At 38.1% G+C, this 18781-nt stretch overlaps 1 pseudogene; it reads right to left on the bottom strand.

The window, feature by feature from the left end:
- The window catches only part of LOC102826825, a 99888-nt pseudogene that overhangs the window by 31087 nt on the left and 50020 nt on the right, over positions 1-18781 (bottom strand).

Below are 18781 nucleotides of genomic sequence, written 5' to 3'. Positions count from 1 at the left end.
GGATGAAGTGCAGCCAGAGTGCTCCTTAGAGGCCAGGATGGCTAAGCTTCGTCTCTCATACTTTGGACATATTGTCAGGAGGGAACAGTTGCTGGAGAAGGATGTCATGCTGGGTAAGATGGAGGGTCAGAGAAAAAGAAGAAGACCCCCAAAGAGATGGATCAGCAAGATGGCGGCATTGAGTGTGGCGGCGGTATTGAGGTTGACACAGGATTGGACATTGCTTCATTCTGCTGTACATGGGGTCACTATGAGTTGGTTCCGACTCAATGGCACCTGACAACAACAACGAAAACACCCCACAGGTCCACCCCCCACCCCCCTGGCTGTTGGCACACAGCCCCTCTCACTCCCTAAGTCCCTTGTCCCCAGCCACTCCATCTGTCCACGTCATCATCTCTGTCTCCATGCCTGGCTTCACTGCCTCTCTGGGTATGGTCACATTCACTGCTCTTCTCATTTTATGGTCCCAGGCACTTCTGCTTCTGGTCTGCAAAATCAATCACTCCCCTCCTTTCGTCAAAAAAAACCAAAAAAACCCCATCTACCTCTACATTTCTAACCCTCACAGTCAATACTGATGGCATTTTTTTTTCCAATATTGTACAACAAGAGTCTTATCCCCATTTCCTTTTGCCAGCCCAGACTCAACAGATTGTAAATCATTTAATGGTGGTTCTACCTACCCCTGCCCCATCTGGAACTAGGCTCCTTCTTGAAAGCTTGTAAGCCAGTCACTTCTTGCCTTTATACCCCCCTCTCCCACATTTTTGATAACCAATGTCTGAGTAGCCCATCCCTGTCAACCCTATGTACTGAGGGGGTGGAAGTGATCCTTGCTGTAAAGATTTGTTCCCTTTTTTGAGCTACTACATCCATGCGTATAGGTAAAGTTCATCATATTGTAGTGGGTTACTTTTTTTTTCTCCTCCTTCTTCTTTCTTATTCTAGTCGAGTTCTGATCATTCAGCCATCAAAGCCAGGTCAGGTGGGTACTATTGTACATCTCCCCTCACTTCATATCAGCTGGATGCTTCTTTCTCTGTTCTAGTCCTCTGTGGCCATGCCACTGCCTCTGGACCCAGGAGTCCCTGGGTCTTGCTGTAACTGCTGGCCATCCAGGTCTCCTCCTGGGTTCACAGGAGTCTATTGAATGTGGTTGGACTCAGATCCCAACTTCATTGCTGTTTTTTCCCTCTCTTCCCCTTATCGGGGACCAACATGATCACCAGCCAGACCATATGACTGCTCATGTATTCCCCTTGAGTCTTAGTCTTGGAAGGGAGTTTGCTCTGAGGGGACCCGACCACTTGCCTTGATGGCTCCCAGGTGAACAGCTTACTTGTTCTTGTAGTAATCAATCATACTGCCACTATTATTTCTGACTGATAAAATTTTAATCCTAAATCATGTCAAATGTCTGCTCTCAAGACACCTATACCTGAGTTATTGTCCAGATTCATGAAATGTGGTTTATTTTGAAACAACTCAACAAAGCATGCAACAGAATAGAAAGACTTCTATGTGTGCTAGTCATCTCTCTGTGCCACTCTTCAAAAAGGCTACGACAAGATTCTCCCTCTCTTCAAATTCCTTACTCTACCTCCTACCCTACCACTTTCAGAAACAAATCTTGCATGTAGAAACAGAAATCACCAGAAGAGAACTTTCTCCATCCTTTCACCAAATTTAAAACTTGACCCGTATCCACATCCATCATTTCCTCTTCTCTCCTATTCCAAAGTTATTTCCTGAGCTGTACTTCTTATGTCTTTAAGGATTGTATAATTGATTAATCCAACCCCTTCTGATTTCTTCTATATGAATTTGTTAACATCAATATTTAATATACTCAAATTTCTCCTTTTTACCGAAGAGTTTTCCCCATGACCCGTGACCCTACCCTGCTCACCTTCAACTTGCCTATGGATTGCCACAACCCAAGTGTTCTTTAAACATATTCTTTTTAGTCTTCTGTTAGTGTTAGGTTTCTAAAGCACAGGTCTATTTTTATGGCTCTACTACTTGAAAGGAGTCCTGGTGTGGCGCTGTGGGTTAATGTGCCAGACTGCAAAGCCCTTTGAACTGCAAAGTCGGAAGTTCAAGCTTACCAGCTGCTCCTCAGAAACCCTATACAGGGTGGCTATGGGTCGGAACTGACTCAACAACACTTCACAACACAACAACTACTTGAAAACCTCCAAAAACTTCCTTTAATGTTGTTGTTGCTGTTGTTAAGTGCTGCCGAGTCAGTTCCGACCCATAGTGACCCTGCATAGGGTTTTCAAGGAGTGACTGGTGAGCTTGAACCACCAAGCTTGTAGTTCAAACTGCTTTGCAGTCTGGCGCATTAACCTACAGCACCACACCTCCAAAGATTTCCTTTAGTACCAGAACAAAATTCAACATTATATAGCATGGTTAGATGTCACTATGAGGATTAAGGTATGCTTGACCCAAGGCATGGTATTCTCAATCACCTCATATGCATATGAAAGATGAACAACGAATAAAGAAAACCTGAGAATAATTTATGTTTATGGTGTTGACAAAGAATATTAAAGACAACATGGACTGACTGAAGCACAAACACATTTGTGTTGGAAGAAGTACAACCAGAATGCTCCTTTGAAGTAAGGATGGTGAGACCTTCTCTTAGGTACTTTGGACATATTGTTAGGAGGGACTAGTTCTGGAGAAAGACATCATGCTTGGTAAACTAGAAGGTCTACCAAAAAGGAGATCCTCAATGAAATGAATTAACACAGTAGCTTCAACAATGGGCTCACACATAGCAACACTTTTGAGGATGGCAAAGGACTGGGTAATGTTTAATTCCATTGTTCATAGAGTATCTGAGTTGGAATCAACTCAGCAGTACCTAACAACAACGTGAGATCCTTTGCTATATATTTCTTGCTTATCTTCTTGGAAACCTGAGCACCATCCACATTTTCTACCATCTGTCTTCCCCAATATACATAGCTACATTATGTATAATTGCTGGAATGTATACAACAACAACAAATCTCTCTCTTGACTTTAAAAATACTCCTTATTCTGTTTACAATCTTCTTACCTTCTATTCTTTACTTTGATGTATTCTTCTCATTCTTGTAGTTTTCATTTTGATATTGTGATCCATGAAAAGTTTTCTTAATACTTCAGGATTTTATCCAATATGACCTCATATTATATTGGTAATACGAGCATGGGAGTGCAGTGGCGCATATGTACCATAAGCACTGGACAGCAAACCATAATGTTGATGCTTTGAGTCTACTAGTCACTTCTTAGGAGCTTTCTGCTCCTGCAAAGATGTATAGCCTTGGAAACCTATACATGGTTGCTATGAATAAAAAGCAACACAACAAACCTTAAAAAAAAAAAAAAAAAAGCCCTCATAGTACCTAATACTTACCCTCTATCTAGAATTTGGAGTACTAGTGTGAATGGAAATTGTAGAACACTAAACTGTGCTCATATAGAACCTGTACATAGGACAAAAAGCAGTTGCTAGAACAATATGAGGGGGTACTGAATGGTTCAAAATCAGGAAAGATGTGCATACGGCTAAATCCTTTCACCATGATTATTCAATCTACATGCTGAACAAATACTCTGAGAATCTGCATTGTATGTAGAACAGCATGGCATCAAGATTTGATGGGGACTCTAACAACCTGAGTTGTACAGATGCCATAGCATTGCTTGTTGAAAGAGATAAGGACATGAACTACTTGGTATGGTGCTATGCATTGACTTGACAGCACTTAACAAAACAACAATCTAGCTCTTAGTAAACTATTGGGATTCCCTGTTTGCTTGTGTTCACCAAGATGTACACACCCCAAGGGAAGAGATAAATGTTGTCTTGTTTGTCATTCTATTGTCTAGTTCAATAACCACCACAAATTTCGCACTCAGTAACTTTTGTTGACTGCATGGATGAATAAATGAATGAATGTTGTAAAATGTGAACAAATAAATTGAAAACAATTTTTTAATTGCATATGAATGGGATTAAAAACATTTATGGAAAATGAAATTAAGTGATAATGAAATTATTCTACAAATGTTCTGAAGCCCCTCATATGATTAGGGCATGGAATGATACAAATAAAATGTATAGGTGAGAAGAAATGTATTGGTGAGAAGTAGCTTTCTATTTCTATTACAATAGTAATAGTAATTAAGGAAATTACTTGTGTTCACCAAGATGTACACTTCTCAAGGATATTCCCATCTCATTATGCAAGAAATTAACTATTATAAAAGGGAGAAGATATTGCTTATATACTATTTTAAGGCAGTATCTAGAAATGCCTTTCCTGTTTTTAGTACTAATAATACATGTTCAGAAAAGTGATAAAATAAATTCTATTTTTATAACATTTTTTGTATTGTGATGATGTGATACCTTAAAGAAAAATATGATTTTTCTTTAACCTTCTTACCAAGCATTTCCCACCTTGACCAGTGGTGTTGCTGCTCTGGTCAACTTCAACTTGTATTTGGAATGTTATACTCCATGTTTTCCTGAAATTTATTATTAAGTAATGTAACTAATTGTTCTTTATGTTCACGGTGCCTGATGCAGTACCTGGCACATAGTGCATAACTGCATTGCAGTTAATTATTTAATGTCTCTTCTAGTCCTGTCTTTGGAACTCCCACCAAACAAACATTTTCCTAAGACAAAGTGTGGGAAAATGCTGATAGGATTGCATGGTTCAATTTTGACTGATTGTTAACAAGGTTAATTATGATGGTAAGAACTTGAAATCTAATGAGGAGGTTGGTCAGTTTGGCCATCCTTCTGGGTATAAAATGAGTCATGTTGGTACTGTGATTGGGCTGTGTGCTCCTTTGCTTGACTAACCAATCTCACCTCCCTCTGACTTTCAGTTCTTGGAACTTTAGCCAACAGCCTGACCTGATTCACTAGTTTCCATAGCTTGTGAGTCAACAACCTGATTCTGTGTGAGAGAGGAAAATCCTCCAGACTAGTGTCTGAACTGAAAATCTGAGACTTGCTAGCATCCATAACTATGTGAGCCATTTCCTTGATAGCCAGTAAGTTTTGTGAGTTGAATCACCGAACTTGAGGTTAACATTCACTGCTTATCCTATAATGCCACACCAGGACTCCTATGAGCGCCATTTTACTTAACACCACAATCAGTACTCAGGGAAACAGCAGTCAAGAAAGAAACTCAAGTACAGCATTAGGCAAATTAGCTGCAAAGGACATCTTTAAAACGTTGGAATGAAAAAATATATTGAAGACTAAGGCACACTTGAATCAAGCCATGGTATTTTCAGTCACATCATTTGCATGTGAAAGTTGGACAATGAATAAGGAAAACTGTAGAAGAAATGATACATTTGAATTATGGTTTTAGAGAAGAATATTACAGTATAATGGACCAACAGAAGAACAAAACAAATCTGTGTTGAAAGAAGTAAAGCCAGAGTGCTCTTTAAAAGTTAGTATGATGAGAGTTTTTCCTCATACTTTAGACATGTTGTCAGGAGGGACCAGTTTCTCAAGAAGGACATCATGCCGGGTAAAGTGGAGGCTCAATGAAAAGAAGACACTCCATGAGATATATTGACACAGTGGCAGCAACAAATGGCTCAAACATAGCAATTGTGAAGATTGTGCAGACCCCGGCAGGGTTTCACTCTGTTGTAAGTAAGGTCGCTCTGAATTAGAAATGACTGGATAATATCTAACAATAACAACTATACTTCAGGAAAGTCAGAGATTAGGGACAGCTTTAACCTCCATTTCACAGGGACCAGGCTCCTGCTTATCCTCCTAAAATAAATTATTATGGTACTGATGTGACACTGTAGGAAAAGCACTGGACTGCTAACCACAAGGTTGGTGATTCAAACCCACCAGCTGCTCCTCAGAAACCCTATGCAGGTACGCTATGAGTTGGAATTGCCTTGATGGCACTTAATAACAACAGCAAATACTTGTTAAATACAGAAATCAAAATTAGAATTTATCTCTGATACAGGTTTATAATTTTTTTGTGTTCTCTAACTTATTACAACTCCTTTCATCCTCATATGCTTTCTCTTACAAGATTTTGGGGATGTCTATTGGCTTATTGGAATCCTGGTGTGGTGTTGTGGGTTAACAGTGCAAAGTCAGTGTGAACTACAAGATCGATGGTTTAAGCTTACCAGTTGCTCCTTGGAAACCCTATACAGGGTTTCTATAGGTTGGAACCTACTCATTGGCACTTAGCAACAACAACAGCTGCAAGTTGCTTATCAAGGACTTGGCTGGTGCAGTGTTAAATGCTCTGCTGATAAGCAAAAGTTTGGCAGGAGAGGCTCTGTGGTACAAAGAATGGTGATCCCATAAAGAAATAGTCTATTGAACTGTATTGGACAGTTCCATTCTTGATGTTGTTAAGGAACCCAAAATCTTGATGGCACACAACAACAATAAGAGTTGCTTATCATGTTGATTACTTTGTATTACGAACATTTACAGTGTCTGGTCTGTGATACGTCACTGCTTTTAGAAGAAGCTCTTTGCTCGGTATTAATTTGATCAGATTCAGGTTCTATTTTGGTTGCTTCTGTGAAGTACTGAATCTCAGAAAAGCAGTGCCTTCTGTAATTTTGATTAATTATGAAGTGGGACCAGTAAGCTTGCATAGTCTTTCCTGATCAATACATCAGCCATTGTCTGCATTCTCTCAGAGCTGACTTTACCATGATCTCTCCTTTTACATTTATCCTCATAAAATTTATTTTGATGTTCCTCCTCACCCAGGGCCTTTCTCTAGCTTTCTTCCCATCCTATTGATTTCTCATGAAAGCAAAATTGCATAAGATTGAACTGAACCCAGCTCCAAGGGCTGCTGACCAACAACAATTCACAGCCCTGGGGATGTCTTTTCCCCAGTGCTCAAACCTCACATTCCATTCTGGTCATGCTTTCCCTTGTTAATCCTGGCTCTAGATAAAAACCGGTTTTGAAGCTAAGGATTTGTTAAGCACTTTTCCAGTGTCCAACTTTGGCTCTAATCTTTGAGCATAGATACAATTTTCAACCTATCTATATGAATTATCTAACTATTTGCTGAGATGTGAGGGCACTGGGCCTATTTCACTTAATTTAATGATGCTCATAAACTCCTTATAAAGTTGTGACAGTCTTTCAGAAGGTCTCCAGTGGTTTACCTTACTACATCAAGTAAAATGATATTTTCTCCATTTAGGGAAATTTCTTTTAAAGAGATTGCCTTGAAAAGTAGTAGCTGAAACTATACTGAGTATGTCAAAGACAAAAATAGCTGTCTGGAGAAGTTCACTTCTCCATGAATGAAGACCAACATTGACCTCTCTGTTTATGTAAGTAACTGTATCATTACTGCTTTTGTCCTTGAAGGCTTATGGCACATCCAAGGCATCCATCACCTGCCTCTAATACCACCTTATCCAATAACACCTGATACCTATTGTCATTACATTTCCTGATAAATGGGCTGCAGGAGCTGATGTAAGTACCCAATACTCAGTTAGTGTCCTGCTCCTGTATTCATTTAGTACATATGTATTTTGTTATTCCTATCATCTAAGCACTATGCTAAACCAGATTGATATGATTGCTGCTCGTGATACTTACTGGTGGTGGTGGTAGCTGTGTGCTGTGGTGTCAGTTCGGACTCATAGCGACCCTGTACAGGGTTTCTGAGGCTGTAAATCTTTATGGGAGCAGAACATCTCATCTTTTTCCCACAGAACCGTTGGTAGTTTCGAACTGCTGGCCTTAAGGTTCACAACCCGATTCGTAACCACTACGCTACCAGAGCTCCTTGTGATACTTACTAGTGGAGGAATATTGCTAGTCAGAAGCCAGATAGATGATTGATACTAATTTAGATAGATGATAAATTAGTGGCATCACTAGAGTTGATATCACACAGTGCGCTGACTCAAGGTGTCACATCTACCTCCTCACCAGAACTTCATCCCTTACCAGACAGTATACAATCCTTAGTAATGTTTATTATCACTTTTAATCAAAGAATAATATGTGAAAAGTATAGCTGTAAATTGTTCCAATGTAATTCTACTTAAATTATATGAAGATTAACAACATTGTTTTGTAAACTCTTTCAACATTGAATTACAACATTATTAGTTACATTATTAGTAACTGAAGAAATGCCTTTTGGTTTTTCTCCTTCTTTTCCTTTAATTATTACTTTATTCTGAAAAAAGTTATTGATAAAGGTTAACAAATATAATTTTCCACATTACTATATCTAACACAGCAGAAAAATTGCCAAAATCCGCAACTATAAAAATACTGGCAGCAATGGCCACATGAACATCAGTCTTCATGAACCTGAGGCCAAAAGAACTAGGTGGTACCTGATTACTACTACCAACTGCTCTGCAAGGGATCACATTAGAAGGTCCTGGAGAGAGTGGAAGAAAAAATGTGGACCAAAGCTCAACATCATAAGGACCAAGTTTACTGTATAGATAGAGACTGGTGGAACTCCAGAGGATATGACCTTTAGTCACCCTTCAGGTCTGGAACGGAACTCATCCCATGGCTCAACTTTCAACAACTGACAGGTCTTTAAGGAGAAGAGAACACTACAGAGGTATTTGCACCTTTGAATAATCAACCATTTGAGATGAAAAGGTTAGCATTTACCCAAGAAGAAAGTTGAGAAGGATTAGGAAAGTAGGAGGAGTAGAAACAGGAAATACAGGGAAGAAGCAGGATAAGTGATACTACATTGATAGGAATTGTAATCAATGAGATGAAATAATAAGTTAGACTATAAACGTCTTCACATAATTAAAAAACATATGTATATATATATATAATTTTTTTTTTTTTTAATGGCCGTACAAAGCAATATATTTACACATTGCTCAGAAACCCTATGGAGTAGTTCTACTTTGCACTGTAAGGTCGCTATAAGTCTGAATCAAGAGGATGCTTGTGATTTGGGGGCTTTACAAACAACATAAGAAGCTGAACTTTTTATTCTAAGGCACTGGAGACCCACTTGTCTGACTGCTCTGTGATGAACAGAGCTTGAGTGTCAAGGAAGGTCATGTAGGAGACTACTGTAGGAATCCATGCAAAAGAGGGTGGTGTCTGGGAGCATGCTAGCAGTAGTGGGGATGGAGGGAATTAGGCAAACATGGGAAATGTATTAACAGAGATGTTGACAGCACTTATCCTTGGGTGGGGTGTAGGACTGAGGGAACTGGGTGTATCAAGGATGATTCCTGGATGTTTTACTTCCGTTCACTTCTATATCCTTGTTGACTGAGGACTTGAGAACTTCAGAAGCATTCTGCCCAAGAGTAAACAGGCATCTGGTGTTCCAGGAAATAATCAGAAGGAGACATTCAAGACTTGGGACTAAGGAATCAGATAATATTCTTATATCCCCATCCAGACTGGAGAAGTGATTTATTTTTATTAGTTGACATTTATTTTAGGACATTTGACATTTATTTGTTGACATAGAAACTATTACAAACAATTAAGCAGAGCTTCATTTTAAAAGTTATGCTTTATGGAAAGTTTCTAGCATTTCTTCTTAAAATGGACTCAATTTACTATGTCTTCAGTACTTTTTGATTAAGCAGAGAAGTGCGATTAAAATTTGTTTGGGATTTTTAGCACTACTATGGTTACAGTCCGATGGTTGAAAATATTCTATCTAGCACATTATTATTTATTCCATTTCTTGATAAAAAAGACATTTAACAACAAGGCAGAAGCCAGGAGTACAGTGGGGGTGGGGAACCCAAACTCTGTGAAACGCTTAACCTTTTAACATAGTTCAACAAAGTTTAGATTTCTGGCAAAACGCCTAGACTTTGTAAGGCTTTTCATGGTTGCAAAACCCAAAAAGACCCTGGTGCTTAAATTATTCTGGCTCAAAAATTAAGATGATGTAAAAAGAATAAAGAAACAAGACACCACCCTGATAGCCACAGTTGAGTTCACGGCACAGAGGAAGTCATTTGGAATGGGTGCTAGAGTGCCTGGCAGGGATGCGGGATGCGTGGGGTGAGGGTGGTGATTACAAATGATGGTTCCCTGGAAGTATTTCAGTTATCAGAGCTAAGAGAAGAAACGGAACCTAAGGGAGGGCAAGTTTGACATTAAAGGTAATTAAAGATTATAAGAACACCAAATATGGTATAGATTAGAAAGAATCACCCCCCCCTCCCCGAATTATGGTGATTGTCTTTTCAGAGAATGCAGTGCAAATAGTTATGCAGAAGTACGGTTAGTCTGGAAAGATTCACTACCACCTATAAATACACAAGCTACACATACAAGTTACAATCACTTGCAGAATCAGAAACAAGATTTTCAATCTAACAGGGGATTTGTAATTAATCAGAAAGTATCATACATTTCACTGTGACCTGTCTTTCTTTGGTGTGTGTCAGCCACATGAGTTGGTTTGAATTCCCAAGAGTTTATCTAGATTCTGTCAGGATGTATGCAACATTTGTAAATAAGGAAATATGAAATAATAGTTAAGAAATAATTATGGAAGATACAGCACCGTTTTTCCCATATGTGGTTCTCAGAACCTTCTTCTGAGAGACGAACATTGGATGACAAATGGATTACTTGAAAAATCAGTTTATGACCAATAGGATTAGGAAACATTTGAATGTTTTTCAGGTTTCCTTACTACAGTAGTTTTATTTTTCGAAGACTTCAGTAGCATCATTTGTATTGTGAAGATCTAGAAGAACAATAGAGACTCCAGTGTTTTCCAAATATCTTTGTTCATATAGTTCTCCCTCTTCTTTGCCCTATCTGCTTTTTTGTTGTTGTTGAAAAATATTGTCTATCTCATATTCTGACACACATTAAATACTGATGTCTAATAAATGGGTATATTTTCACATGTGGATTGAAGAACAACAGAGAGGAATCAGACAAACAGGAAAACAAATGCAGTAGTAAATGAAGGCAACTGAGATTGGTAATAAATGAGTTATACGTAAAATGTGAAAATAAGAATGCCAACCACATTGCCTAAAATAAATATTAAAAAGATTTAAAGTAAATGGGTCTCCAGATTCATTTCAATACTTTCACAATGCCAGACCCAAGATTTCTGCAAGTGTCCTGGCAATTCCCTCATAATTGCAACATGACTGCTCAGTTCTGACCCTCACATCTCCCCTGAGTTAGTAAAAAGTGGGATTGTTGTTGTTATTAAATGCCATCAAGTCGGTTCCGACTCATAGTGACCCTGTATAGGGTTTTCAAGGAGTGGCTTGTGAATATGAACCACCATCTTGTAGTTCAAACCAATCTTGTGGTCCAGTGCATTATCCTGCAGTGCCATACCAGGACTCCCAAAAGTAAGATAATAGGAAAAAATTGAGGAAAGACTGTGCCTTTAATCAGGTAAGTAAAAATATTTCTGGGACCATCACAGTTGTGCACATGTCTAATTGCCTGGGATTATGACACATAGCAAAAATCTGTGGAGGGAGAAAGTTGGAATTTGATGTTGATCATTAGGTATTTTCTTGATGAATTGAAACAATAACAGAGGTGGAGTATAGGAAAAGGAGTTTGGATGGATTTAAACCTATATTTCCAGCTGAGGAAATATGGAGGTGAAATATGTTATATAGATACATTCCTTACAAGTCTTTTAAAGTAAACAGGCACTTCAAATAAATAAATATAAATATATATATATGTGTGTGTGTGTATGTGTGTGTGTGTGTGTGTATGTGCGCACATCAGAAGTTGACATGCCCCATATTCCCGAAAGCACTGTCTAGTAGTTTGCCATTCCTGTCTAGATCAGTACTTTCCAGAGAACAAAATGTTCTGAGGCTTTTCCTCAGGTTACTAGTGGAGTTCTTTGCTTTTACTAGATTGTATCTTCCAGGCTCTAAGCCAGCATATGGCTGAAAACATAAAAGCATGTTAGAGACCGCTAAACTAATTGCAATGTACTTTTTCACTTACATGGTTCTTAATGGGGATAAACACACTAGGAAACAAATTGGTTTAGCTGGCTTAGAAAAATTTTTTCAGCAGGAAGACACACTGGCATGTTGCTACATCATATCCCATTTAATGGAACTTATTAGAAAGAAGACCCAGAATGAAGGCCACCAAAGGGGCTATCAGTTTTAAGTTTGAGGACTATCAGAAAAAAATATTTGCTCTAAGATGATTTTTCTAAAATGTGGCAATTATGTGGGCCTACTATAGATCAGAACCAACTCAATGGCACTTAACAACAACATCAACAACAACAGATTTTCTCAGTCCATTTGATATACCGTCTTTAACATAGAAACAAAATGTGTGTTCCTTTTTATTTTTATTATATTGTTCATTTTAGAAGTAATATAAACTTCATTATCAACTTTATTTTTAAAATAGAGAAAACAGCTATTGTGAATTCCATTAATTATGAATACTATTTTGAGATTTTCCCCTGGTTTTTGATAATATGAGTTTTCTTTCAATATATAATTAAGATTACAATATAACACATCTTACTTATTCTTTTACTGTTATGCATTGTTCTAGGGGGAAAAGTCCTTATATTCAAAATATCTTATAAAGACCCCCTTTGTTGTTGTTAGGTGCCATCAAGTCGGTACTGACTCATAATGACCCTATGTTGTTATTTACATGCTCAATAGATAAAGTTTCCAAGGAGTAACTAGTGAGTTTGCAGTTCAAACTGACCTTTCAGTCGGTGCTTATCCTACAGCACTATATCAGGACTCCAGACTCCTATATAGTGAAAGAATAAATTTGTTTGCTTTAACTAGCACTACATAACTAAGACACCATTGTATTGTGAACATGGTTTTCATGTTATTACTTAGTCTCACACTACTATATGGCTTAAACTCATGGTGATCCCATGTGTTTCAGTGTAGACCTTTGCTTCATAGGGTTTTCAGTGAATTTAGGAGGTAGGTCACTGGACCTTTTTTCCAAGGTGCCTCTTGGTAGACTCCAATCTCCATCTTTTTTATTAGCAGCCTAGTGTGTTAATCATTGGCACTATCCAGGGCGTAAGATCATTTGTTGGTGTTGGTGTTGTTAAGTGACATCGAGTTAGTTTCAACTCATAGCGACCCTGAACAGGGTTTCCAAGGAATTACTGGTGGGTTTGAACCACTGATCTTGCTGTTAACAGCCCAGTGCTTATCCTACAGTCCCACACCAGGACTCTATAGATCATGTAGCCAGTGTCTTTCAAATACTACATTTCCATTATATTTTTTTTAAAGGTACAAACTTTTCTATTCCTTGGAAGTGTTACCTTCAGATCAAATATAAGCTAGAACCCGTTATTTCAGCACAATAACTGAACCCCTAAAATGACTCAGAACATAGATTAATAAACACTTGTTTAATCTGTCCATTTTATAGATGAAAAACTGAATCCCAGAAAATCAAGTACTCATAGACAATCTTACATCTTGAATTCCATTATGAGAGAATGTACATTCAGGAGTGGGGTTGATAAAATTTATCTGAACTGACTCTAAGCCTTTAAAGTAGAGTTAAATGGATTAGGTGGAGCCATTGTCATCACCTCTCCTTCCGTATTTGTATCTCCCTTGCTTATTTGCTATGCGTGGGAAGCAGGAGACAATGAGAGAGGAAATTCCTAGTACCATAGTTTTACCAAAATAATACTTGTATTCTACATTTGGTTGCCCACCTTCTTCCTCCATCTCAGGAGGTATTCTTGTAAATGTGCTATGATATTATTATTATTTACAGCACCATGTAAAAAAAAAAAAAAAACTACCCCACCCTGACTCCCACTTCCTCTGGGTCCCAGGTCTGGACTTTCCACCCCTCATATAATCCCCGGGGAGCTGGGAGAGTCAAAACAGCACGTCCGCTTATTCAGCGAGGTGCTGCCCTTCTAACAGTACACCAAGCAAGATCAGAACCCAGAGCAGTAATTATCATTCTTAAGGAATACTTTGTGCCTGAAAATCCATTTTTACTTTCTTCAGAACATTTTGTTCCCAGTTCCAAGTTTTGCAATCCTATTAGTGAGCTGGTTCGGCTACACGTAGACAGTTGTAAGAAAAATATCAATGATGAATTGATTGAATAAACTTCCTGTTCAGTGTTTCTACTGGTACTTCATGTGCCTTAATGTTTATGAGTTAAGATTTTGCTATTCATCTGACTACTTTTTCAATATGATGATATAGAGCTACAATTTACACACAATCCAGTTCATCCCTTTCAAGTGAACAATTAATTTTTAAAATATATTCACAAATATATGCAGCAATCACCACAGTCAAGTTTAGAACAGTTTCATTCCCTCATGATGCATGCAATAGAATTTTGTTGGACCCTCTCCTCAGAACAATTCACATCCTATTTATGAGATGGATGACCTATGTGAGGTGTGTTGTTATTGTTAGGTGCCATTGAGTCAGTTCTGACTCATAGTGACTCTATACACAGCAGAATGAAACACTGCCCGGTCCTGCGCCAACCTTACAATTGTTACACTTGAGCCCACTGCTACTGCCACTGTGCCAATCCATCTCAAAGAACTCTTCATCTTTTTCATTAACCCTCCAATTAATCAAGCATAATGACCTTCTCTGGGGACTGGTCCCTCCTGAAAATATGTCCGAAGTTTAAGAAATGAAGTCTCAACATCCTGACTTCTAAGAAGCATTCTGTCTCTACTTCATCTGATACAGATTTATTTGTTCTGGCAGTCCATGATACTTCTAATATCTTTCTCCAACTCCATAACTCAAATACATCAATTCTTCTACAGTATTCCTTAATCATTGTACATGGCTTAGGTCAGGCTCACGTTAGTCCTCAAACCGACGTCTTTGCTCTTGAACACTTTGAAAAGTTCTTGTGAAGAAGATTTGCCTAAGGCAATACATTATTTGATTTCTTGACTGATGTTTCTGTGAGGGTTGATAGTGGTTCCAAGCAAAAAGAAGTCTTTGACAACTTTACTCTTTTCTCCATTTAGCATGATGTTCTATATTGCTCCAGGTGGAAAAGATTTCTGTTTTCTTTACATTGAGGTGTAATCCATACTCAAGGTTATGGTCTTTGATCTTCTTCATAACTATTTGAAGTCTTCTTCACTTTCAGCAAGTAAGGTTGTATCATATGCATATCACAAGTTGTTAATGACTCTCCAATCCTGATTCCATGTTCTTCTTCATATACTCCAGCTTCTTGGATTATTTGCTCAGCATACAGATTGAATAAATATGATGAAAGACTACAACTCTGGAGCATACCTTTCCTGATTTTAAACCATTCAGTATCCCCTTGTTCTGTTCAAGCAACTGACTTTTGGATATGCACGGGTTCCTCATGAGCACAGTTAGGTGTTCTGAGGTATATTTTATTCCAAATTGTTGATGTATGAAATGAATGTGGCACACCAATTTGTTTTATATGGCATGCATGATGTTTCAAAACATTTGAATTAGTTGCCAACACTTAAAAGTTACCAGATTTCATATAAAAATTGAGATTTCTAGCTTTTATTGAAAAATCAGAAGGTTGTGCTCAAAGTGAAAGAATGCTGGCCAGGTAGCTTTGGCTCATGTTGAATGAGATGTACTCCCTTCAGATGTGGCATGTGTTCCTCAGTTTTCTACTATTCCCTGTCAAATAACCATACTGAGGCCGCTATTTCTTCCTTCGTGTATACAATGTCCTTGTATCCACACCACTATTGAACTACCGGTTGCCATTCAGTAGACTCTGAATGTGTCAGAGTAGAATAGTTCTTCAAAGGGTTTCTACTGGCTGATTTTTAAGGAACAGATTGTCAGATCTTTCTTTCAACACACCTTGGATTAGACTCAGGCCACCAATATTTTGACTAGCAGGCAGGTCTGTTAGATATTTTCAGTAGTAATGGAAGTGAGACAAAATGTTTGTCATCGGGCACAAGTTTCTTACATATAGTTGTGCTCCAGTGTATGATTTAACTGATCCTGTGGCTATTTGAAGGAACTTAGTGCTGCAATGAGTTAGGCCTGGGTCTGTTAATCACTAGGTTGGTAGTTCAAACCGACTAACTGCTTCACCAGAGAAAATGAAGATATCTGCTCCCATAAAGATTGACCATCTTGAAAACCCTGTTGAGCAGTTCTAGTCTGTCTTATAGGGTCACTGTTATGAGACTGAATTGACTCCATGGTAGTGGGTGGCCGTTTAAATTTGTCACCCCTGGTAGTGTAGTGGGTTACAAGCTGGGCTGCTAACCGCAAAGTCAGCAGTTTGAATACGCCAGCTGCTTCATAGGAGAAAGATGAGGCTTTCTGCTCCTGTAATGATTTATAGCCTCAGAAACCCTATACAGGGTCACGGTGAGTTAGAATTGACTCCATGGCACATAACAACCACCACTACCATACAGTGTGTGAATTAAAAATACTATCTTCTGTTAATTCTGAAACACACATTCATTTTTCTCACTTTTTGAAATCTCTGAAATTGGGAGGTATTTTAGAATGACTGTCAACCAGGCAGGCAGCAGTCATGGTAAAGTTATTTCTTCCTGCAAACTTGGTCATAGCCATTCATATTGTTATGCCAGTTGAGTTAATGTGTAATGTTGGGATGATGTATGTTAAGTTTAATTGCTATCTCAAAAATCTTTAACAAGATTACACTATCATGCAACATTGAGTTGAGAAGTGACTGTAATGCACATAAGGAGACACAGCAGCTGGCCTTGATCTTGATATTAGTGACCCAAATGTTCTTTGTCAGGTAAATGATTGCAGTACCTTACTTTCCTTGGAGAGGGCAACCAAGTTCTTTAGAGGACCTGGTGGTGGTTGATTACGTACTGTGGAGTCGTTTCTGACTCTTAGCGACCCTGTATAGGGTTTACCGAGGCTGTAAATCTTTACAGGAGCAGAAAGCCTCATCTTTCTCCCGCGGAACAGCTGGTAATTTCAAACTGCTGACCATGAGGTTAGCAGCCCAATTCGTAACCACTACACTACTACTTAAGAAGGGAAAATCTGCAGGTCTATGAGACTTTGCTACATTTTGTTACTGAGATAAACACAAAAGAATTTCTATTTCAGGCCAAGCAATAAAAGACAAGAGAAAATGCCAAATTGGAATAGATAAAAGAGGTCTCTGAGCAAAGAGGGCTGCATGGCTCAGCCAGTCAGGCTTCCTGCTGAATGAACTGTCATTAAGGTGTTTTATCAAATGTTGATTGGAAAAGTGTATCTTTTTTCCCTCTGATATATGAAACAATGGTGTAGCTCACAATCATAGGTGTGTTAGAGTCAACAAATAGTGTAAGACAAACAAGGAAAAAGGTGTCTTTTCTCTTTTTTTAAACTGGCTACACATCTATTCAATTATATCTACCTCTCTTTGCAAATTCCCTTCCTTTCTCTGACTTTTGAGTGAAAAAGAAAGGGAGATAAATACTTCAATGGTGTTAATTCCAAAGAAAGAATAAATGCTAGTAAAGTAGAAAATATAATCTAAAACCTGTGCTTGATCATGTTAAGTAACACAACAATCCAAGCTGTCTCTTCTCTTTATCAAAAAAACAATTGCTCTCTAGTCAATTTCCACTCATGTCAAATCCACGAGTGTCACAGTAGAACTCTGAGCAGTAGGGTTTCCCATGGTCATGATTCTTTATAAGTAGGTCTCCAGGACTTTATTCCCAGACAATTCTGGGTAGAATTGAGCCTCCAATCTTTCAGTTAATAGTTGAGCGTGTTAACTGTTTGTGCCCCTTAAGGACTCTCTTCTCTCAAAAAGAAACTGAAAGAAAACCAACTGAAACCAAAACATCAGAGAACAGTTTCATAGTAAGTCACATCTGAGGGATTAAGTGAATTTAGCCTACTGCCTTGTAGGCACTGAAACTGCTGCTTAAGACAGCGACACATCCATCCCTGCCATGTGTTATTACTTACATTACGTGTTATAGGACAAATGTTTGTTATTAGCAGAAGTTCTGTGGTCGAGTTTTATCATCCGTTTTCTGGTCCACTCCAATTTAACAACAATTTTATATTTTGCCTGCAGGCTAGAGCTGAGTTTATGCCAAATACATTTCTATTTTAGCTGTCATGACCCAAAATGAATATTTTGTTTTTAAAAGGAACTGGAAAAATGCATGCAAGAAGGAAAATGTAATTTAGTTTTTGACGTTTTCAAAAATAATTTAGACTAATTCCAACCAACAAATAGATATTTGGTTCAATTGTGTTTCCAGAAAGTGAGATTCTGGGTTTCGTTTGACTGTAAACGATATCTCTACTTTGTTATTGTCCCCGTCCTGCGTATACATTTTATTGGGTTGGTTACCTTTATCTCTGTGATCACAAATATTGTGAAATGACCTTGGAGGGTTTACATTTATTTAAGTGTTCTCTGTTTCTCGAATTGTAAACTTTACTATCAACCAAATAAATGGCAGCATGGGAATTGCCTCATCATACCCTTGTAGGTAAAATCGTAACTTAGTGGCTTAATTAGCACAGTTTTTATTTGTCAAACAAAATAAAAATGGCATTTTATACAAATTAACTACATACTCCTCTCTTCGCAAGAAAACTAAGAGCTCAAGGTAAAAAATTACTTTCCCTAGCAAACTTCACCGTCATTTTTAAATTGTTGAATGATTTTACCTATGGGCAAAATTGCCTTTTACAGTTTTCTAAGGGTGATTGAGTTTTGCCAGTTCTACAG

The sequence above is a fragment of the Chrysochloris asiatica genome, unplaced genomic scaffold (genome assembly GCF_000296735.1).
Source record: "Chrysochloris asiatica unplaced genomic scaffold, ChrAsi1.0 scaffold00190, whole genome shotgun sequence".
Lineage (NCBI taxonomy): Eukaryota > Metazoa > Chordata > Mammalia > Afrosoricida > Chrysochloridae > Chrysochloris > Chrysochloris asiatica.
This window is presented reverse-complemented; position numbering and strand designations above follow the sequence as displayed.